The sequence below is a fragment of the Gracilinanus agilis genome, chromosome 4 (assembly GCF_016433145.1).
Source record: "Gracilinanus agilis isolate LMUSP501 chromosome 4, AgileGrace, whole genome shotgun sequence".
In the NCBI taxonomy this organism is placed as follows: Eukaryota; Metazoa; Chordata; class Mammalia; order Didelphimorphia; family Didelphidae; genus Gracilinanus; species Gracilinanus agilis.
The window spans coordinates 518,774,401-518,798,502 of NC_058133.1; positions in this window are offsets into that span (position 1 = coordinate 518,774,401).

A 24,102-nucleotide genomic window follows, 5' to 3' on the forward strand; every position below is an offset into this window, starting at 1 on the left:
AGAACTTTGTAGGTTTCTCATGTTGTCTACTGATACCTCACACTTATGCCACACAGAATACATACTCATCATCTTTAAGAGATATTCTAGTATATCTGCTGCCGAAGCAGGCAGTAAAAGATAGTCTGTGTGATAGATATTAACCCCATTTTAAAGGTGAGGGAACTGTCTCCATTCGAGTGAGTTGCCCAAGGTCACACAGGTAGAGAATAAGTAGATTAAGATTGAAGTTTCAGACTCTTGGCACATTTCCTTTCTGTTTCATTAATGTCTTTAGTTCAACAAACAAATAATAAATATCAGTTGTGTGTTAAAAAATGTTGATGGTCTTCAGTCGTGCCTAATTTTTCCTGACCTCATGGACTACTACTGTCCAGGAGTTTTCTTGGCACGTACACTAGAGTGATTTGCCATTTCTTGCTCCAGCAGATTCTTTTCTCAGGCAAGTAGAGGGTAAATGACTTGTCCAAGATCTAAGAGATATCTGAGGCTTGATGTGAACAGAGGTCCTGCCACATTATTTAAAATGGTAAAAAAAATGGGGAGACATAAAATTTATATCAGAAGATAGAACTCCTGTGAATTGATCCAACCATTCTTGGAAGGCAATTTGGAATTATGCCCAAAGAATTCATGCCCTTTGATCCAGCATACCACCGCTAGGTTTGTAACCCAAAGAGTAATAATTAAGGCTTGTACAAAAATATTCATAGCCACATTTTTTCTTGTTGGCAAAAACTGGAAAACCAGAGTGTGTCCCTCAACTGGGGAATGGATGAACAAATATTGGTATATGATGGTGATGGAATACTATGATGTTATAAGGAATGATGAATCGATCAGAAGAAGAGGTTACTCAAAAGAAAAAGATATCCCAAAAGAAACTGGAGAAACAAAAACTTATTCCATGGTAGTAAATGTGACATTATCAAGCAAATAAAAGCAAAATAAAAACATTTGTTTCAGTAAAAAAAATACTAGAGGGAAGGAGGAAGGAGAAGGATACCCCCTAGAAAGAAGGGGACTCGGGGACCATCTTGTCTTTTCCTCTCATTTTACAAAGGACATTGAAGTCTAGAGATGCTCAGTGGCTTACCCAGAGTCACACAGGGAGCAAGCCTCAGAGATGGAACATTAGCCTCAGGGCTTCCTCTCTATTATGCTAGAAGATGGGAGATAGGGGAGACAAGGGGCAGGAAAGGAAAGAAGGGAGAGAAAAGAAGGATGAGAAAATGCCACTGGAGGAGAGAGAAGAGAAATGAGGAGGAGAAGAGAGCACAAGAGGGAGGAAGGAAATAGGAAGGAAGGATGGAAAGAGAAGGGAAAGGAGAAGAGAGGGAGGAAAGGGAGATAGGAGAGGAGAGGATGGAGAGAGAACCTGAAGGAGGAGGAGAGAGGGAGGAAGGAAAAAAAGAGAGAAGAAAGAGATGAGAAAGGAGAGGAAAGAAGGAAAGATGAGAAAATGCCACTGGATGAGGGAGAAGAGAAATGCAAAGGGAGAGAAAGAGGAAGGTAGGAGAAAATGTAGAAGGGGGGTGGAGCGAGAAGGGGAAGGAGGAAAAGAGAGGGAGACCGAATAGATAGGAGAAGGAAGGATGGAAAAGAGGAAGAAGGAGATGAGAAGGGAGAGTAAAGAAGGAAAGATGACAATGCCATTGGAAGAGAGAGAAGAAAAATAAGGAGAAGGGAGAGAAAGACAGAGGAAGGAGGAAGAGGAAAAAATAGTCCTGCATAGTCTGGACTGGTTGGTTTGGTTATGTAAAAGCGTTCTGTTAAAGGTTGCAGGTTTGGCTCTAATAGAGGTCCAGAAGTGCCTGACACTGCCCTACAACATGGCTCCAGCTTCATGTTATCTCCATTTATTTCTTCATCTAATAAATCATAAAAATGGCAAAGAGACCAGAGTAAGGTACAGATCCCTTTACCTCCACCTAGAGGCCTCCCCTGAAGCCTGCATGGATCTATCCATTCATTTATTCTAGTTTTGTTCATTGAATCAGTTCAAAATCCAGTTAACTGTACTATTGTAGAGGCTGAGGATTCCCAACCTTTTTGAGTATGGACCCCTTTTTAAAAAGAAAAAGTATATAGAAACATCATATTATTACTATCAACTGAAGAAACACATGACAAAGTACATCTAATTCACTAATTCATAAGACCATTTACATATATTTGAAAATAACATCTATTTCTGACTTCATTCTTTCCATCAATGCTACCATTATCTACCCAGTCCCTCCTGTTTGAAACCTTAGAGTTCACTTTGATTCTTCCTCTTGGCCCTTACTTTCATATTCTGACATCCTCCACACTTCATCCAGTACTAAATTCTGTGATTGTATTTTCAGTGTCTCCTGCATTCAGCCTTTCTTCATTGTTTAGGTGAGAGCTCTGTCTTGGCTATTAACTCTTTATGTTCTTGAGTCAGTCACTACAACTCCCTGAGCCTTGGAGTGCTCCTCTGTAAAACTGGATAGGTAGGAGGACTCCATGGCCTGTAGAAGGGCTTAGCCTTGTCCTACTTCACCCCAGAGGGTAGCACAAGGAACCATGTAAGAATGGGACAATGAGGAGAATTGAAACTGGGTGTAAGGACAAACTAACAATTGGAGCTTTCTGCCCATAGAGAGGGTTGCCTCAGGAGAGGAGGGGGAGTATCTTCAAGCAAAAGTCAGGTGTTCCTATAGGGATAGATTATATGGTGGAGACAGTCTTGCTTAGGAGCTGATTAGCTTCAAAAACCTCAGAGACTCCTTTTGACCCTGAGAGTCTCTGACCTCCATGATCCTCTGAGGGTCGCTGCTTCTGCTGTGACCTTCTTGGGCTCATTGTTGAGGTCATGGAAATAAGTAAAAAGATTAGAGTGTTCATAGGGAGGCAAAGACAGCTCCGTTGTGTGATGGAAGATGGAGGAATCAGAGTAAAGAACTGTTGGCCCTGGTCTTTCTTCCCTTCGAATCTTTTGTTGATCTGATTCCTAACTTCATTGTATCTGCCTGTGAAATGATATCATATATTTGCCATGACTTGGTAATACAGGTCAGGCTTTGGGCTTGGAAAGGCCTGGGTTCAAGTCTTGCCTCTAACATATGAACTGTGTGACTCTGGTCACCAAACCTCCATTCCCCTCCTCACCCCTGCATTTCAACTTTGAGATTATATAAATTCAAGATAAACCTATCAACTTCCTTAGTGGAGTGGGTCTCCACAAAAGAAATTCCATATGGCCATGAAACTCAGGTCTCAACTCTTCTAGCATTCCAAGTAAAGAAAACACCTTTGAAAATGGGCAGCATCTAGGACCTTATCTGCCAGGGTGGGTAATCTCCACTAATTTGGGTTTCAGCCTCTAAGGCTTTTTGTCCTCAGTGGTTTTTGCCCAGGACTTTTCTAGAGAGTCTCTACCCTTGGCCCTGGATTCATTTTGATCATTTTTACATATCACAGGGTCCAATTGAGCTGTCCATCATTTTCTTCAAAATGCTTAGAACCATTTAGGTACTGAAAAAACTTTTTGATAAAATTGATGCGAAGTATCAAAGGAAAGTTACTTAACATTGGTAAAAGAAAACTTAGCTTGTTTTGTTTTTATTTAGGTTCTTTTTATCAATGTTCTCTGTTTTTGTCTTGAGAGGCAGTATGGTAAGGCAGATAGAGAGCTGCCCTTGAAACCAGGAGGACCCTGCTGCCTACTCAGTACTCCTCAGTATGCAGGGCAACTCTTTTTTTTTTAAACCCTTACCTTCTGTCTTGGAGTCCATACTGTGTATTGGCTCCAAGGCAGAAGAGTGGTAAGGGTAGGCAATGGGGGTCAAGTGACTTGCCCAGGGTCACACAGCTAGGAAGTGTCTGAGGCCAGATTTGAACCTAGGAGCTCCCGTCTCTAGGCCTGGCTCTCAATCCACTGAGCTACCCAGCTGCCCCCTGCAGGGCAACTCTTAAGACTCTGAAATTGCAGAGAAGGCACAGACTTGCATTGGCTAGGGGCATGCCCTTAATCAAGAGTTTCTTATACCAGTGACATCACTGGTCCAAGCTCTGATTCTATCCCATCCATTTTTTTTACATCCAAAAATTATTTTTCTTTTATCCTTTTTCTATCTGTTGAGCTATTTATTCTTTGTGATAAAGACTAAAAAGAAAAAAGGGGTAGAGAGTCCTGTCAAACTAGCTGTATCTTGTTGTCTCGTTAAGAGACTGTGTTCAGATTCGCTTGTACGCAAGGACACTCTGGCACCACAGTGTTCAGTTTTTTTACCCATATCTTAGCCCCCAAACGGGGAGCCGCCGGTTGCAGCTTCCCTTTAAGGGGTCTAGTAGAAGGCAGTTCTGCTGTTTCTTCCTAAGTTATTTTAAGGCAGGGCAGAATTATCAGTTGGCATACTTGAGCCCCCTTAAAGGCTATAAACACTTGGGAAGTGCTGAAATTGTGTGGATATACCATCACTTCTCCCCTGTAGTCACTGTCAATCACACCTCCATTACCTGGACTTGTTTAATGGCCGTTTCTATACTAGTAATCATTTGACCAAAATGACCTTCAGGTATTTCTATTCCAATTCCCGTGTGGAAGAGCCCCGATGTGCCGGGCCCAAGCTCTACATCTTCAGTCAAGGACTTGTCACATCCAGAGACCCCGGTGTTCTACAACAGGGAAGCCGTACGAACAAGTCGGCAGACCACCAGGTTAATGTTTTTGAGTGTGCTTGTTGTGCCCTGATTTACAGATTTGATGTCATTAGTCTAGACCAGGGGTCAGCAATGTATGGCTCTTGAGCCAATTAGGCTCTTTCTGCAGGAGCCATAAAGTCCATTTTTTTCAGGCACTGTTACAGGAGCGGCACTGTGTGCATTGTATGGCTCTTATGAAATTACATTTTAAAAAATGTGGCATTTATGGCTCTCATGGCCAAAAAGGTTGCTGACCCCTGGTCTAGACAATGGGATACCATTTGGTCAACTGTTGTAAGGCTTCAAATAAATTTATTTTCCAATTAGACAGTGAGTTATGGCCTCATTTCTTTAATTTTTCTTTTAACAGGCCATCCAGTCTTTCAATAAGGCCTGCTGCTTGGGGGTAATAGGGCATATGATATATCCATTCAATATTATGTTGTTGGCAATACTGTGTAATTTCTTTCTCCTTAAAATGGGAGCCATTATCACTTTGAATCTGCCTAGGGGACCCATAATATAAAGTCATAATGTCCAGGGTCTTATAGGTATTCTTTTGGGAAGCCTGTTTATATGGGCCTGCTATCAATACTCCAGAATAGGTGTCCATGCAAGCGCAGGCATATTGGCATCCCTGACTCATAGGTAAAGGACCTATTGTAGTCTATCTGCCATATCTGGGTAGGTTCCCCTCTCAATTTCCCCAATGATTATATTCAAGATTGTGCACTCATTTGTCACCTGTCTTAACAGGGAATCTGTAACCATTTCCATGGAATTTGGAATGACAATTTTTCTTCCAGGGGTAACTTTCTCACATCTGGGACATTCCACAGGTTGCTTGGGGGAACCCAACTTCCTATGCCCCCAATTCTCACAAGAACCCATCCCCTGGGCCCATCCCCAGGCCATGGAGGAGTACGACAGGTCCTCCCATCCAGGTATAGAAGGGTCCGGGTGTTTCTCAATATTCCTTTTAAACAGAGGCATTGCATATAGTGGATCCTGCCAACAATGCCAGTTTGTCTTGTTAAGGGAATTAGTCTCATTAAGAGACTGTGTTCAGATTTGCTCCTACACAAGGACACTCTGCACCACAGTGTTCAGTAAGAATTATTTATTAATTATAAAATGGGCAGTGAAATATTTGATTTACAGCAACAATAAAATACACAACTAAGAAGCATGAAAGCAAAAGCAATAAGAGCATATATAAGCCAAGAAGACATCACCAAATCGGGGAAGACACCAACTCCTGGGTTCACCAGGCTGGGGGTCTCAGTACAACCACCCAGAGTCCTGCCTGTGAGGGTCCCAGGCAGAGCGTCCTCTCTGAGGGTGAGACTCCAGAGGGCTGAGAGCTCCACGAGGACCTTTATGGGGGTTGCAGACAAAAGTGGCTTTTGGCCAGTAAGCCTGCATAACCTGCTAACTTGGCAAGGAATGGGGGTGTGTGGGATTAAAGCCAAAGATGTTGGACTAAACAATTTTGGGTCCAAGAATCTTCCCGAGGGGGGGGCCAACCCTCCCTGAAAGATACATGGGACTGTTTACAGTTTTTCGGGAGTGGCAAGTTCCCAGAAACTGTCAGCATACAAATGGTCAGACGTCCACCTGGGGCCTGGCCAGGGCAAATCAGTTCTGCATTGGATAAGGTACCTAAGGTTAGCGTGCTGAGTGAAATCTAATTCCTGATGGATTAATGGCCAGGCTGTTAAATTGGGTTTTTTTCTTGTTTTGGTTAGGAATTTTTCCTTTTCTGAGGGAGAGTAAAATTCCTCTAAAAGAAATCCCACGTCATCAAAACTGGGATTGAACAAAGTAAAAACTCTTTTTAACTCTTTGATACTTTTGAAGGGATGCTGGAAGAACTTAATGGAAACGTCTTTTCAGCACCTCCATATCATTTGGGGTGAGCTTTGTAAGTCTTTACATGTACTACCCCTTCATCAGGCTGTACAATTGTCCTATCTACAATTGGTAATACTGAAACTATGGAATTTGAAGAAGGTTGGTTGTTATTGGCCATTGATTTGTTAGTGGTGGTGTTTATTCCTGAGGTATTTGGACTCCACAATTTCTAGCTGGAGAATTGTGTGTTTGTCCAGTTCCTTTCCTTCCCTTATCTGTTTTAACACTTGGAATAGTAGTTTGATGTTATCTACTAGTTCCCCAGATTCAGTATCTTTGTTGTTGTCATCGAGCCAAACCATTGCCACAAATGAGAGAAAACATTCTTTGAGACCACAAGGAATTGCCATATTGTTAGGATTATGGCTATGGCTGTTGGGATGAAGCGAATACACTCAGCTAGGGTCAGAGCACACCATTTATAATAATTGTAGATATTCAGAAGTTGTTGCACAAAATTAGGGACCTTTATAAACCAAAAATCCACAATACCCTGCATTAGGGACCAAGAAATCATTGAGATGCTATATAGGATAAATGTTATCCTAGCTAAATTCATTTTGATTAGATCAGAAGATTTTAGGTAGTTCACAAACTTTGCTCGCCAATTAATATTATATAGAAGGGGGTAATCTTGGTTAAAGGAGGGATAAAGGTGATGAGGTGATTGGAGGAGGAATGAAAGGGATAGCTGAGTGTAGGGAAGGGATCCATGAGGTGGTATATAGGAAGGTAAGGGAATGAATGGGAAAATAAAGAAGAGAAGCTCAAACAAGCTTTTTCACTGAGGCTAGAGACAGAGGGTACTAGGAAGAAATAGGCTGGGTTCTCAGGCAGGGAAGGTATCTCTATGGTTCAAGAAGAATTTGGGCCAGTCAGAAATGTTTAGATCAAGGCTTGGGGTTTCTCTTGTTAATTTCTAAATTCCTTTGAGGGAGGAGTCAAAGGCTCCTCCCTGCCAGTGAAATTGATGTCTGCAGGAAGTCTCCACTGGGTACTTCCTGCCCAAGATGGATGCCTAGGTTTCCCTCAAGAAATAAAGTAATTCTTCCCTCTTCAGTCTTTGCCCTAATCTTCAATACAATCATTCAACAGAGGCTTTGTATAGGTAACAAAGGGGATTTATTAATGTCAGGAATAATCAGAGGGAAAGAGGTTTTAGGTTTTCTAACTGTTGCTAAGGAGAGGACTGTGCTGAGGGATGGATCACAAGAGAGGGTTAGAATGAGAGAGGCCTGCTCTCCCAGTCAGGAAGATTTGACTGCCTTTGAAGTATAGTATATATCAAATCACTAAATTAGGGGTGGCTTGTTTTAGGATGCCCTACTTGCCTACAGAAACTAAACCCACTATGTTCAACCATCAAGCCCACCCTTCCTCCCAGGGCCCAAAGGGAAATTCAGGGAAATAGCAGGGATGTAATATGGAGAGGTCAGGGAGAAGTCCAGAGAAATCAGCTAGGTTCAAATGCCCCAAAAGACAAAAGCACAGGCCAAGGCAAAGCTAAAAAGCAAAGCCAAAGCCAGAAGGCAAAGCCTCTTAGTTGGAACTTCAGCACTATTTATAGCCTCAGGCCCCGACTGACTTTCTGAAAATTCTAATCTCCAACTGCCAGGGCTACTTACCGTTGAGTTTTTTAAACATTTATTAATATTTATTTTTTAGAAAAATTAACATGGTTACATAATTCATGCTCTTACTTTCCCCTTCACCCCCCGAGCTCCCCCTATCATGGCTGATATGTATTTCCACTGGTTTTAACATGTGTCTTTGATCAAGGCCTATTTCCAAATTTTTGATAGTTGCATTGGTGTGGTAGTTTCGAGTCTACATCCCCAATCACGTCCACCTCAACTCATGCATTCAAGCAGTTGTTTTTCTTCTGTTTCCACTCCTGTAGTTCTTCCTCTGAATGTGGGTAGCGTTCTTTTCCATAAGTTCCTCAGAATTGTCCTGGGTCATTGCATTGCTACTAGTACAGAAGTTCATTACATTCTATTTTACCAGTGTATTGGTCTTTGTGCACAATGTTCTTCTGGCTCTGCTCCTTTCACTCTGCATCAATTCCTGGAGGTCTTTCCAGTTCACATGGAATTCCTCCAGGTTATTATTCCTTTGAGCACAATAGTATTCCATCACCAGCATATACCACAATTTGTTCAGCCATTCCCCAATTGAAGGGCATACCCTCATTTTCCAGTTTTTTGCTACCCCATAACCTAAGTTTTTACCTAGCTTAGCTATCATTTACTCTTCATTGGGTCGCATGGCTTATTTCAAACTTTCTTGCGATTATTAAAATGAAACTCAGGGGGAGGAATTCATCCCCATACCTGCTTAGAACTGAACTTTAAAACCCTTATGCTCAGAGCAGAGACTGATTATAAGGACCTTGAATTTGAACTTTGAATTGGACCAGAGGTGGATTTTAAAACCTCAGAACTGAATGGGTTTTAAGAAGACTCTGTATCTTACTGTATTTTGCTGATTAGTTTTGTGAATTAATTTTGTTTATTTCATTGATTTTCCTGTTGCACTGAATCATTTTAAGCTAATGAAGTTTGTGGCTCCTAGATTAATACTGTTTATGATTTTATTGTAACTACCAAATGAGGGACAAATCTATTAGAACTGGTAAGAGGTTTTGACCGTATAGCTTATTGTCAGGTACTCATATTCTATTTCCTAATTTATTTAAGGTTTTTTTACTGTATCAAAACAATGCTGTTCTTTGTACCATTTAGGAACATCTTACACATTTTAAAGTTGTAAATTGCCTTATGTATACTGGATTTATAGGAGCATATGTCTATCTTGGTAATTGTGTACAATCTTGGAGGTTTTGATGCCTTGAGATTTAAATTGTAGTTTTGTGAGAGGTCTTTTAAATTTTACTTTAGATCCTAGTCCCTTCTGTATAAATGATAAGGTTTAAGGTTTTATTTGTTTTAAGGAATTGTTGTCTTAAAGGATAAGCTTTATATATTTTATTATGAAAAATTGTTGTCTTATATTTTTTTAAACAGGAAGCCAGAAGAGCTCCTGTATGGTGATGTTAGTCTCTATGTTTTAGCCTGCTTTTATCAGAAGGATTTAGAATTCTTTTTTTTCTGCTCCTCTAGCATTTATTAAATATCTATTATGTACAGTGAATTTTTTAAACATTTATTAATATTCATTTTTAACATGGTTACATGCTTCATGCCCCTACTTTCCCCTTCACCCCCTACTCTCCCCCCACCCATGGCCAACGCACATTTCCACTGGTTGTAACATGTGTCCTTGTTCAGGGCCTATTTCCAAATTGTTGTTAGTTGCATTGGTGTGGTTGTTTCGAGTCTACATCCCCAATCATGTCCACCTCAACCCATGCATTCAAGCAATTGTTTATCTTCTATGTTTCCTCTCCTGCAGTTCTTCCTCTGAATGTGGGTAGCGTTCTTTACCATAAATCCCTCAGAGCTGTCTTGTGTCATTGCATTGCTGCTGGTACAGAAGTCCATTACATTCAATTTTACCACAGTATATCAGTCTCTGTGTACAGTGTTCTTCTGGCTCTGCTCCTTTCGCTCTGCATCAGTTCCTGGAGGTCTTTCCAATTCACATGGAATTCCTCCAGTTTATTATTTCTTTGAGCACAATAGTATTCCATCACCAGCATATACCACAATTTGTTCAGCCATTCCCCAATTGAAGGGCATTCCCTCCTTTTCCAGTTTTCCCTTTAACTTAGATTCCTAGTAAAGCACCTAAGATTGGCTATTATTGACTCATTCCCTGAAAAGGTGCAAGGAAAATCAGACCAGAGAGAGACATTCCCCTAATTTCTCTTATATAGAGAGAGAATGGCAATTTTCTGTAGTCCTGGCCCTGAATGGGTAATTGCAAACTGCTTAAATCACTTTAATTGGGCCTTCATTCAAGGGCCTGTTATTCTTTTTTTATTTTTTATTATTTCTTTTGCCAATTGATTTCATACAACCCCTTGACTCAGCCATGCATCCTTAGCTAACCTGAGATACCCTTTTCAGGGGAGAAGTGTGTTATTTAAAATTTTCATCAGGGATGTGTGTGCTAAGTTTTTATAATCATAATGTCTGAATTATAATCTATAATGCAAGTTAATTTTTACTCCTTTAGGAGTAATCTCAGGGGGGTAATGTGTAATTCTCAGAAGAAATTGTATGTTTTATAATCTATTATGTAAAGTTTAAATTCTTTGAGAGTAATTTCAGATAAGGATTGTGCCATCTCCCCACACCATGAAGATGCCTGAAGAGCCTTAACTGGATCATGAAGATCCAAATTTGAACTTTGGGATGCAGCTGATTTGAACTAAGGGGGTTGAATGAGTTGAATCCATTTATTTTGAATGGACACTTTATGCCAGAAAAGGGGACTGCCCCCTAAATGGCTTTTGTCAATGCACTGAACATTGGTTTTGTTCTTTCTCCCTTTTATTTCCCTTTTATCTCTGAATTATTGTAAACTCTAATTTGATTATGTTTTCATGATCCATTGGGGGGACTTATCTCCCATTTGAATGTATATTCTTATGCCAATAGGGGACTGCCCAAATTGGCTTTTTGTCAATGCAGCTAGTTTTTATCCTCTTTTCTTTTGATTTAAGATCCACAAAAAAGACTAGTCTTTTTTTGCTGGATCTCAGGGGGAAAATGTATTATTTGGGTAAAAATGGAGGCAGACAGGAAGTGTGATGATGTAAGAGAAGGATATAAAACTCCTGGCCTCATTGGAGGGGGGCCTCTTTTGCTACCTGAGTGGGCTTGCTGGCGTAGGTGAGAGACAAGATGGGAGGAGATAGATACTGGCGGGCAATTTGAATAGATTTTTACAGGCTCGTGGTTGATTTATCTCTATAAGCAATGGCTTTTATTAAAATACTAATTTCCCTCATTATATCAGCCTTTATCATTTTTAAAAACAACATAGGGAAGGTAATTACATCCTGATAAAAGGCAGTATAAACAATGAAGAAATATCAGTATTCAACATGTATGCACCAAACAGTATAGCTTCCAAATTTCTAAAGGAGAAGCTAGTGGAGCTCAAGGACAAAATAGATGGCAAAACTATACTAGTGGGGGACCTCAACCTTCCCCTATCAGATCTAGTTAAATCAAACCAAAAAATAAATAAGAAAGAGATAAGAGAGGGGAGTGAAACCCTATAAAAATTAGAGTTAATAGATATATGGAGAAAAATAAATAGAGACAAGAAGGAATACACCTTTTCAGCAGCACATGGAACATTCACAAAGATAGACCATGTAACAGGGCATAGAAACATGGCAAACAAATGCAAAAAAGCAGAAGTAATAAATGCAACTTTATCAGATCATAATGCAACAAAAATAGTTATTAGTAAGAATACATGGAGAGACAAACCAAAAACTAATTAGAAATTAAATAATATGATTCTCCAAAATAATTTAGTGAAAGAACAAATCATAGAAACAATAATTTCATTGAAGACAATGACAATGATGAGACTTCTTGCCAAAACCTATGGGATACAGCCAAAGCAGTTCTAAGGGAAAATTTATATCACTGAGTGCATATATTAACAAATTAGGGAGGACTGTAATGGAGAATATCCAAGGAAGTAAACTTGAATATTAAAATGTGGGTTCACAGTGGGTTGTGAAGGAAACAGGAATGGCAGATGGAAGGACCAAACAAGGAATGGAGATTGAGTTTTAACTGCTAAGGGGATGTCTGTAACAGAAATGCCAGGTAAGCCCTAACTGCCACTCTGCACCATCAAGGCAAGGCCTATGGAAACTAGCAAGCAAGTGGCTAGAGTTTATAATAATTTTATTTGGGACACTATGATAAAGGATGGGAATAGGGGTTACTACACCTATAGAATAAGGGCGAAACACAGGGTTAAGGGAGGGACTTATCTACACTAAACTGAGACCTAAGCAAGACAGGGCCCAGAGAATTGCAGGACTGAAGTGAGTATCCGCACAGCAGAGTCCAGACTCACTCCAGTGATGTTTCAGCTCCTTCAGGACCACCTGCTGTACCCTTCCAGGTGGGTAGATTCTGGGAGCTGACTGAGCCCAAGTTGACCTGCAACTCAGATTGGGATTAGTAGTCTCTACCAAAATCTCCCACAAGTAGGTGACAGTCTTTCCACAGGATCACTGGTAAACTGGTGTCTCCTAGGGTCAGTTGCAGCTTGCCCTAACCTCCATGGAGTCCCTCTCAGTCAGCAAGAAGACACTTCCTGCTTCTTCATTCCATCTTGGAATTCTCCAGCCCTTCCTGCTAGGTCCACCTAAACGATATATAAACTAATAGCTAAATAATCCTCACAACAGGGCAGAGACAAATGAATTGGGCATGCAACTTAAAAAACTAAAAAATGAACAAATTAAAAATCCCCAGATGAAAACTAAATTAGAAATACTAAAAATCAATGGAGAAATTAATAAAATCAAAAGGAAAAAACTATTGAATTAATAAATAAGACTAGAAGCTGGTACTTTCTAAAAATAGATAAAATAGACAAAGTACTGGTCAATCTAATTAAAAAAGGAAAGAAGAAAACCAAATTAACAGTATCAAAGATGAAAAGGGAGACCTTACCTCTAATGAAGAGGAAGTTAAGGCAATCATTAAAAACTATTTTGCCCAATTATATAGCAATAAATTTAGTAATGTAGTTGATATGGATGAATATTTTCAAAAATATAAATTGCCTAGATTAGCAGCAGAAGAAATAGAATACTTAAATAATTTAATATCAGAAAAAGAAATTGAACAAGCCATCAAAGAACTCCCTAAGAAAAAATTGCCAGGGCCTGATGGATTCACAAGTGAATTCTATCAAACATTCAAAGAATAACTAATCCCAATACTATACAAATTATTTGATATAAGCAAAGAAGGAGTCCTACCAAATTCCTTTTATGACACAAATATGGTACTGATTCCAAAGCCAGGTAGATCAAAAACAGAGAAAGAAAACTACAGACCAATCTCCCTAATGAACATAGATGCAAAAATCTTAAATAGAATACTAGCAAAAAGACTCCAGAAAGTGATCACGAGGGTTATCCATCATGATCAGGCGGGATTTGTACCATCAACAGGCATATGCAATGGAGATAAATTAGAAGCATTCCCAATAAGATTAGGCATGAAACAAGGATGCCCATTGTCATCTCTATTATTTAACATTGTACTGGAAACACTAGCAATAGCAATTAGAGAAGAAAAAGAAATTGAAGGTATTAAAATAGATAATGAGTAAACAGAATACTAGCAAAAACATTCCAGCAAGTGATCACGAGGTAACCCTCCATCATGATTAGGTGGGATTTATACCAGGAATGCAAGGTTGGTTCAATATAAGGAAAACCATTCACGCAATTGACCATATCAACAAGCAAACCAACAAAAATCACATGATTATCTCAATAGATGCTGAACAAGCCTTTGACAAAATATAACGTCCATTCCTATTGAAAACACTAGAAAGTAGAGGAATACAAGGACCTTTCCTAAAAAAATAAACAGTATATATCTAAAATAATCAACAAGCATCATATGCAATGGGAATAAATTAGAAGCCTTCCCAATAAAATTAGGCATGAAACAAGGATGCCCACTATCACCTCTATTATTTAACATTGTACTAGAAACACTAGCAGTAGCAATTAGAGAAGAAAAAGAAATTGAAGGTATCAAAATAGGCAATGAGGAGACTAAGCTATCACTTTGCAGATGATATGATGGTCTACTTAAAAAATCCTAGAGAATCAACTAAAAAGGTAATGGAAATAATCAACAACTTTAGCAAAGTTGCAGGATACAAAATAAATGCACATAAATCATCAGCATTTCTATGTATTTCCAACACATCACAGCAGCAAGAGATAGAAAGAGAAACACCATTTAAAATCACACTAGACAATATAAAATACTTAGGAATCTATCTATCAAAACAAACACAGGAATTATATGAAAACAACTACAAAACACTTTCTAAACAATTAAAACTACGTCTAAACAATTGTCTTCATTTTTTTACCAGTTGTGTTCTTCTAGGTGTCTCTTGACCTTTAGGTTGTCTCTATTTCTCACATCTATGAGATCAGGATGTTTGGTTTTGGAAGTGGGAAGATTTTGTTTTACTTTTGTTGACTTTTCTTTTAGGTTGTCCTTCCTTTCTATGGATTTCCATTCCAAATCTCTTGTTCTCTGTTTTGTTGTCTCTGGGGAGGTTTGCATTGGTAGATTGTAGGTTTTCTGCTCTCTTCACCCCAAGGTTGTAAAAACCTAACAGAGGAAGAGAATATGCAAAAGAGGGATGAAATAGATTTTGGGTGGAGAGAAAGTGCCCATATCAGGGGAATGGTGGAGAAATTAGTCAGAGGAGACTCAAAAAAGTAAATGAAGGTGAGAATCAAGATATTTGAGATTCACTTTCTATTTGAACAGAAGTCTAGAGTTCATGACCTCACCCCCTGGTCATGATGGATGAATGTGGGAGGTATGAGAAGGAAAGATGTTTGGAATAGCATCTGTTGAGTGTGAGTCAGGGAATCAAGGAAAGATCAGTTATCTGTCCCTAAAGTGACTGCCTTTCTTTGCTGGGAACCCACGTAGTGAATACTATGCACTGAAAAATAACTCAAGAGATTCTAGAGGAAAGAAAAGATTTATAAATGCTTGGGAATCTGAAAAAGCATGAGAGAGAGAGAGAGTAAGGAAGTCCTCAATTGTTCAGAAGTCAAGTCCTGGAATAAAGGAAGTGAATGGAAAAACATATAATTCCAGGATCATTGACCAAACACATTTTATGCATAGAGCAGGTAAGAGATATAAGTGGCCCCTCCATAGTATCAGGGTATTTTCAGATCTGGCCCTCCTCCCCTTTATATAGGCTGTGTAATGGGGATAATTTGAGGAAAGGTGTGTGGTAAAAGGGGATTTTGAAAGGCGGTTGGCAGGGACTTTCTAGGTAAGTAATATGGGTTACAGGTAGGCTGGAATAAGGAGATTCAGGATACAATATGGGCTGAAATCAGGGAGTATAGCACTGAAGGCAACAAAGATCTTCAGGGAGAGGAGGAATTAATATAAACAGGGAAAGACAACATGGCTTATAGACTAGGACTTAGACTTAAAGACAAACTGAGAAATAGACTGAACTGAAATTAACTACAGGCTTTAGTTAATTTCACAGGAAGGGACTTGTTTGAAGTTACACCTTCCTTCAAGATGGATACCACGGCTTCCCTTCAAGCCCAGAGTATGTTGGTTCTTTCCCTCTTCTTCCCTCTTTTACTAATTAACTGACAAATTAACTAACAGATCTGTTGAAACACAAAAGGGTTTATTGTCTTTAAGGATGATTTGTCAGGAAAGTGGATTGAGGAAGCCCTAACAGTTGTTTATAGGAACCTCAGGTGGGGGAAGGGAGGCAGAGATGGAGTCTGAGCAAGGTCCTGCCTTAGCTCAGCTCTCAAGGTGCTCTTGGTGTCTAAAGGGAATAAAATGATGACTAACCAATTTCTTTGGATAAAATACTGCCAAATTATAGTTAAACCCCTCACAGATTTGAACTATTCTCTAATTTACTCTCCTAATTCACTCCATAGACATTTAAGGTAAGGGAAGGAAGGTAGGAAATAATGTAGGGAATGAAGATACAAAGGGTTTATCTAAACTAACAATTCTTAAATAAATATTCCAAAGCTAGGCTAAATTTTCAATTCTTCAGATAGGCAAGGAAGCAGCTCAGTTGGTCTGACCCTCTCTCCACGAGATTCCCAAGCCAACTGACTTCTCTCCCACAAGATTCTAAACTCCTAACTGATTTCAGAACTCAGCCAAAGCTTGAAAAAACTGTCATGACCCCCCTCTCTCTGTACTACAGCTGTCAGATGGCCTCTTTATCTCGTTATCTTGACTCTTGTTCTTTGAAGTTTGTAGAGTTCTAGGTGTATGTTTAGATCATTTCTGCCTCATAAAGATAGTGGCAATATTTTTTCTCATGAATTAGCTCAAACAAAACCCAAATTAATTATTTTTTATTGAACAAAGTAATTCTCCCTTCTCCATGATAGTTATTTTTGTGTAATGAAGTAAAATTAAGGAATATATGCCATATATAAATGAAAGCAATCATAAAGTAAAGGCTTTGGCTGTGACCCATCCTATCAAGGGGAATCTCAAGCCCTGAATGTCACAACAGACAAGTCTCCTTCACTTGGCTGGAAAGTATCCCAGATCACTCCTTCGAGGCCAGCTTGTAATGACCATATCTTTAGAGCACTCCTTGTGTTTTCATGCAAATGCAACTTGATTTCAGACATGCAGAAAACAAACTAGATCTTTTCTTTAGCTTTGTCCTCTTTGAAGGCATCCCATAGAACTCTCCTTCCCTCTATTGCCTTTTTCGTCCCCAACTCCTCCCTGCCTGGCTCTGGCACGTTGATGCTCGAGATGCTCACACTGACACTGACTCCCCAGGGCAGGGCAGCAGATCTGTGGCTCTGTGACACCTTCCTCCCACTGCTGGGGCCCTTGGGATCCAAGTTACAATGGAGGTCCCCATGACATTTCCCTTCACACCATAGTTAGAAACTCCTCAGCATTGTTTTGGAGCATCAAAACAATATTTATCTGCAGAACCACCTTTTAAGAATTTTTTAAATTTTTAAATATTTCCCATGGTTCTATAATTCATTTTCTCTCCATCCCCTCTTCCCTCTCTCCTTCCCAGAGGTGACAAGCAATTCCACTGTGTTATACACGTGCTATTGCTTAATACTTATATCCATATTCTCATTTTTGTAATAGACTCATCTATTAAACCAAAACTCCAAATCATATACCCATATGAAAAAGTTATCAGTCATATCCTTTATAACAATGGAATTTCATTTATTCTACCAATGTCAGATTAGCTACACTCTCTCTGAAACAGCTCAGTGACTAACTTGTGATGCCAACCAGTGCTTTTAAGAAGCTCCCAGCCAGGGAAGAGGCCTGTTCTGGTACCGAGCCTGAGGCAGCTGCTCCTGGGCTCTGGGGCCAAGGCCAGGGCCAGGCATTGGTGACTGTTACTGCCGCCAAGGCCACCGCACAGAAGAAATGGGCAGCCCACACTCCCACCAACCCTGCCTCTTCTTCAAGAATGTGGCTAGTCACTGCATCTTCCCCTTTCATGACATTCCTCTGAAGCCTGAATCTCAAGAGGAAAGTAGAATTCCTACAAAGAATGCTTGGATCAGTGAGCATGAGGAAGTATTTAATATGGTCTACAAATACTTCATTAGACAAATGCTAAAATGGAGACTAACACCCAGGAGCCATCGAATTCCATTAAATAAGATAGATAGAGAGGCAAGCTATGTTTCATGGCAAATATCTTCCCTAACAAGGGTTATATATGGAATTATGGGCCCTTCCTCAGACTTGGGAAGACCCTCATCAAGTAGACCCCTGCACCAACTGCCATGGTGATAATGATCCCCTCAACATTTGTGAAATAGATTCCAAGCTTCATGGTCCTGGCAACATGATTCAGGTGAAGACTCTTGGGATTTTGGTCCTCATTGATGGGAACAAGACAGATTGGAAGTTAATTACTTTTAGCATGGATGACCCAGAAGCTTTCAACATCCATAGTACTGATGATATAGGGAAGGATAAACCAAATTACCTCAAGGAGTCAGTGAACTGGTTATGATTTTAGTGAATGCCAAATAAAAAGCCAGAAAATATATTTGCTTTGAAAGTAGAATTTAAAGACAAGGATTTTGTTCATCAAGTTATCAAATCTATCCACAAATGTTGAAAAGCTTTGATTAATAAATAAATTGATTAAGGAGGTATAAAATTTGTCAATGTGGAGATAAATGGTAGCACTATCTGTGGCAGTGAAGAGGAAGCCAGATTCCTAGTGCAGAAGGCATCAGCTTCTGTGGATAAAGATTTTGATTCCAAAGAAGATGAAGATATCCACAAGTGGCATTGCATTAAGAAGTGATAGAAGTGGATAGGGCTGTAGACAAGTTCTCACAACAGTTACTGCCTCTTTTATGAAGCTTCACTTTTTTAAAATGCCTCATGATGAACGATATGCAAATAAACACTGGATTTCCATATTCTTCTCTCTCATTCACATTGTAAGTTCTTAGGGAAGGCTTTGAAGCAACATATTTTGAACACCAACTGTTTACCATTCCTATTCATGAAAGGAAACCCACAGATGCCTTGGCTTAATTTCTCTGCATGAATTTAGAATCTTAAATGTTAGCTGGGTGCTTGTAAAGATCATGGTTCTCTTTTTTTCCAGACTGGATTAAAATGGCAGTTCCACAATTGGTGGGGACCTCATTTAACCCTCACCTCTGTTTCATAATAATTTGGAAAGCATCTGAGAACTTTGTAGGTGTCTCAAGTTGTCTACTGATACCTAACACTTATGCCACACAGAATACATACTCATCATCTTTAAGAAATATTCTAGTATATATGCTGCCGAAGCAGGCAGTAAAAGATTGTCTGTGTAATGGATATTAGCCCCATTTTAAAGGTGAGGGAACTGCTTCCATTCAAGTGAGTTGCACAAGGTCACACAGGTAGAGAATAAGTAGATTAAGATTGAAGTTCCAGGTTTTCAGACTCTTGGCACATTTCCTTTCTGTTTCAATAATGTCTTTAGTTAAACAAACAAATACTAAATATCAGTTGTGTGTTAAAAAATGTTGATGTTCTTCAGGCATGCCTAATTTTTCCTGACCTCATGGACTACTATTGTCCAGGAGTTTTCCTGGCAAGTATACTAGAGTGATTCACCATTTCTTGCTTCAGCAGATTCTTTTCTCAGGCAATTAGAGGCTAGACGACTTGTCCAAGAGCTAAGAGATGTCTGAGGCTTGATGTGAACAGAAGTCATGCCACATTATTTAAAATGGTAAAAAAATGGGGAGACATAAAATTTATATCAGAAGATAGAACTCCTGTGAATTGATCCAACCATTCTTGGAAGGCAATTTGGAATTATGCCCAAAGAATTCATGCCCTTTGATTCAGCAATACCACTACTAGGTTTGTAACCCAAAGAGATAATAATTAAGGCTTGTACAAAAATATTCATAGCCACATTCTTTGTCGTTGGCAAAAAATTGGAAAACCAGAGTGTGTCCCTCCACTGGGGAATGGCTGAACAAATATTAGTATATGATGGTGATGGAATACTATGATGTTATAAGGAATGATGAATCGATGAATTTCTATAAGACCTGGAAAGACCTCCATGAACCATTGTGGAGTGAAATATGCAACACCAAGAGAACACTGTACAAAGAAACTGAAACACTGTGGGATGACCATGTGTAATCACATTTGCTCCCAATAGCAATGCAATGATCCAGGACTGTCCCAAGGACTTTTGAGAAAGAATGCTGTACACATCGAAAGAACTGTGGGACTACAAATACAGAAGAAAAACGCATGATTGATCACTTGTTTATATAGGAACATGATTGAGGGTTATGGTTTTAAAAGATTACTCTATTGCAAAAATGAATAATAGGGAAATAGGCATCAAAGGATAACACATGTATAACCCAGTTGAATTGCTTGTCAGCTCTAGGAGGAATGAGGGAAGAGGGGATGGAGAAAAAATGAACTGTGTAATGGTGGGAAAATACTTAAAAATAAATTTAAAAAAATTATTTTTAAAAGGAAGCTCCCAGCAGAAGAACAAGAAAACAATCATAGTATTGCAGTGAGTTGCCAGTGAATGACTGTTTCTGCAAAAAGGTTGTGGTCACTGATCGTTTCCTAACAGCCTCTGCTCAACTTGTCTAGTGACCAGGGTTTGCAAAGACTGTGCTCTCTCTGCTGCAAGAATGCAAACCCAAAGAACATTTCATTCATGTGGTTATAATCTTGAGATGCAATTCCAGGGTAACCCAGGAATGGGACAACTACTCAGGTGTAATGGCAGCAGAGGAGAGCCTGTGCTTGCCTGAGTATGAATGGCAAACTTGGAAATAATTTGATGTCAAGTTGAGAAACTAAAAGAATTTGTTACCCTTAATCAGAAGGAGTCAGAGTTTGATGTCATCATAAATGCACTTGAAAAACATCAAATTCTTGGTTAGGATCATTTAGAATCACTGCTGTGGGGAAAAACCCCAATATGTTTGAAATACTTGTCTAAAAGGAAAAACCATTATCATAAAATTAGGCCATTGTTTACTTATTAAGGTGACAGTAATTAATTTATCTCAAGTCTTCTCCAATATTCCAAGGGCTTATAAACCCCTAAATGGGAAGAGGGCAAAAGGACAAATAATAGAACCTGGAGGCCATTTCCTTACAAAAGGATGATGGACTCAAGATAATTTATGAGACATCTTTTGAAACATGGGAAATTCCATGTCTCTTTAAATTGTACTTAGAAAACTTGATGGTAGTGAAAAAAGCATTTATGGAAATGTAGTAGCTATTCTCAAAAAGTAGGGAACAGAACGAAATATTTTATGCTTTGAGTAAATGCAAAAAAGATGGTTGGATTTTCTTCCTCTGATCTCATACTGCAACAAAAAAAAGTTTCTGAGATGGGTCTGTTGGCTCTGGTGGTGTTATCTAAGCACAAGGAAGACTAATGTTTAATTAGTGTTTTTAATTGCCGTTGTACTGATTTCTTCTTTTTCTATCAGGGACTTTGCTAATAATTCCTTGCTTAAATACTCTGCTTTGTAGAAGTTACTCAAAGAACAGTTGAGAATATGCAGATAATAGTTAAATAAATTATGTTTATCAGAAGAGTGGGATTTTTAGGCTCTGGGGGTCAAGACTTAGACCTCAGGGTGAAGTCAGGAGAAATTGATGATGGATGGAATAAGAGGAGGCCAGTTAGAAAATAGAGGAAGGAAGATGATGAGGCCTGAGAGTTCTCTCACAAACCTGGGGAGGACAAAATAGGCCAGTGGTTTCCCTGTCTAGAAACCTGAATCCAGTAACTAGAGATTAGCTGCCACTGCCACCTTGGGGGAGGAGAGCAGAGCTGAGCTTTGGGGGAATTCTGACAGGGAGTGCTCCCCATGGAGCTGCCATTCTTGATGGGGATGAGTCTGCCCTGTAGATGGAGGAGGGCTTCCAAATGCACCTTCAGCCCAAACTTGGGAATTACTGAAGTAAGCCCTGAAGTTAGTAAGAGAAAGAGGGGGACTCTCTGGCTTTAACTCTTTCCTCCCTACAGAAAAAGGTCTCCTGGACAGCTGAAACCTCAGAAGGACCCACAGCCCCGGAGGGTGACATTCAAGGGGAACTGAAGACTGGTGAGGAGACCGGACTGTTTATATTTGGACTGGGAGGGGTGTTGGGGGGGTTTGCGGGGAATTTGCTTTTGATTTCTCTGCTTGCTACAAATTAGGTGAGGGCCCTGGCAGATGTAGCCCTAAGAGGGAGACCCCAAAAGATACTGATCTGGAGAAGGATGAAGAGCTGAGGGGGAGGAGGGAGGAGGATGCTTTGAGCTAGATGGAGGAGAGGAGACTCGCTGTGGCCAATGGTGTGAGTACAACACAGATTGGGAAGGTAGAAAGGAGGGAATTGTGAGGAGCCTCTCTGTGAGCTGCCCTCGGGATATGTTTTCCACTAACCCCTGGCCAAGCCAGGTGCTGTCTTCAAACCAGTGGGCCATCCCTGGAAACTCTGAACCAGGAGCCCCTGCTTCTGCCTGGCTGAGCTCCTGAGCATGAGCCAGCAGCCACAGCTGAGAAAATCTGTGCTCAGGCCATCTGCTAACCGAGCCGAGCTTTCTCTGCTAAAGTCCTCCCTTGTTAAAGTAGAGGATGCGGCAAGACTTTAGCCAGCAGTTTGGGCTCCCCAGTTTCTGGGGGTGAGACAGGGAAGGAGGTGGAGAAGGGGGGCTTGTGGTTAAAGCCCATAAAAAGCGAGCTTCCGCCAGAAGAGGGGGCGTTTGCCTGATGGTTGCGGGTGGCAACGCTTCCATGAAAGAGAAATCCACTGACTTTTCTGCTCCTCAAGTCCAACTGTGAACTTTCGCTGTGAGGAGCGGACCGGAGTGGGGGGATCTCCGCCCCTGTTCCACACAGGCCTTTGATTGCTTTGGGGCGTTTCCTTCCCTTCCATTAGCCCGATGAGAATTCCAAGGTCAGAGGCACCCTCCAAGGAGCAGCCTTCTCTCTGCCTCCCCTCAGGCAGCTCCACTCTGATGCCTGCAGGACTGGTTGGTGGCCTTCCAGCCTTCATCTCCCCGTTCTGGCCTCTCTCCGGGTGGCTGCCAGAGCCAGGAGGCCATGTTCCATCTCCTGCAGAGGGGACACTGGCCGGGGGCGGTCTGCAAGCTTGGCCTCCAGCCTGGTAGCCTTGCTGGGATCAGAGCAGAGAGAAGAGAGAAGTGAGCAGGGGAGGGAGGAGCCAAGAGGGAGGAAGCCATAGGGGCCGGGAGAGGGAGGGAAGTGGGGGGAGGCGGGATCTGGGGGCACCTCAAGGGTCCAACCGAGGCCGGGTGTCCGGAGTCTTCCAGCCTGGGCTGGGACAGAAAGTAAGTGAGAAGGGAACAAGAGAAGCCCCGGGGACGCCATTCTGAGCAGGGAGTCCAGGTTCTCCAGCCTCAGGCTCCAGGGTGAAGAAGTGTCAGAGCAGACAGCGCCAGGGCGGGGACAATGCAGGGAAGCCCCTCCTCCCCTCTCCCCATTGGAGCAGAGAAATGGGGCCCCGCCCATCCGGAGCTCCGCCCTCCTCCACAGCTGGGCAGAGGCTGCAGGGGGCGGGTTTCCTCCTCTCTCTGACCTTCCTCAGTGACTTTCTCACGTTTACCTGGCTGAAGGGGGTGTGGAGGGGGTAACAGGTAGCTCCGAGGGGATGCCACCACCTTCCCCTTCCCCTGAGAGCTCTCTAAGACCTCGGTATGTTCCCAAGGGCTCCAGACCGCCACAGGCCAAGGGGACTCCTTCCAGGCCAAGATCTTCTCCAGTGCCGGAATCCGTTCAGCAGATCATCCCTGGTCTGGGCTGCGGGATAACCTGGGCGGGAGAAATGTGCTGTAGCTTTTTTCTCGCTGCTGGGCTGGCTTTGGGGGCTCTGGGGAGCCTGGCCCCGCCCACATTCTTTCTTTCCCCTATTTTCTGCGGAGGCGGGAGGGAGGGGGCGAAGAGAATATTTGCGGCCACCAAAGTGTTTAAGGCCAAACACAGCTTGGACCTGGGGGCCCAGGAGTCCCCGGCTCCCGTTTTCCTTCCTCTCAACACCGACAAGCTGGGAGCCCCTAGAATAGGCGAACTCCGAGACTGCAGGCCCTGGAATCCAGGCTCCAGGGAAAGAGCTGGGGCCAGAAGGAGGGGGCCGGGCTGGGCGAGGGAGGGATCAGCCCATTATAGGGCGGGACGGCACAAGTCAGATGGGGAAGGGAGGGAGGGGCCTGGCTCCAGGACAGCCTGCGGCGCAGAGACCTCTGGGAAATAGGAAGTCGAGAGCGCTTGTGGTC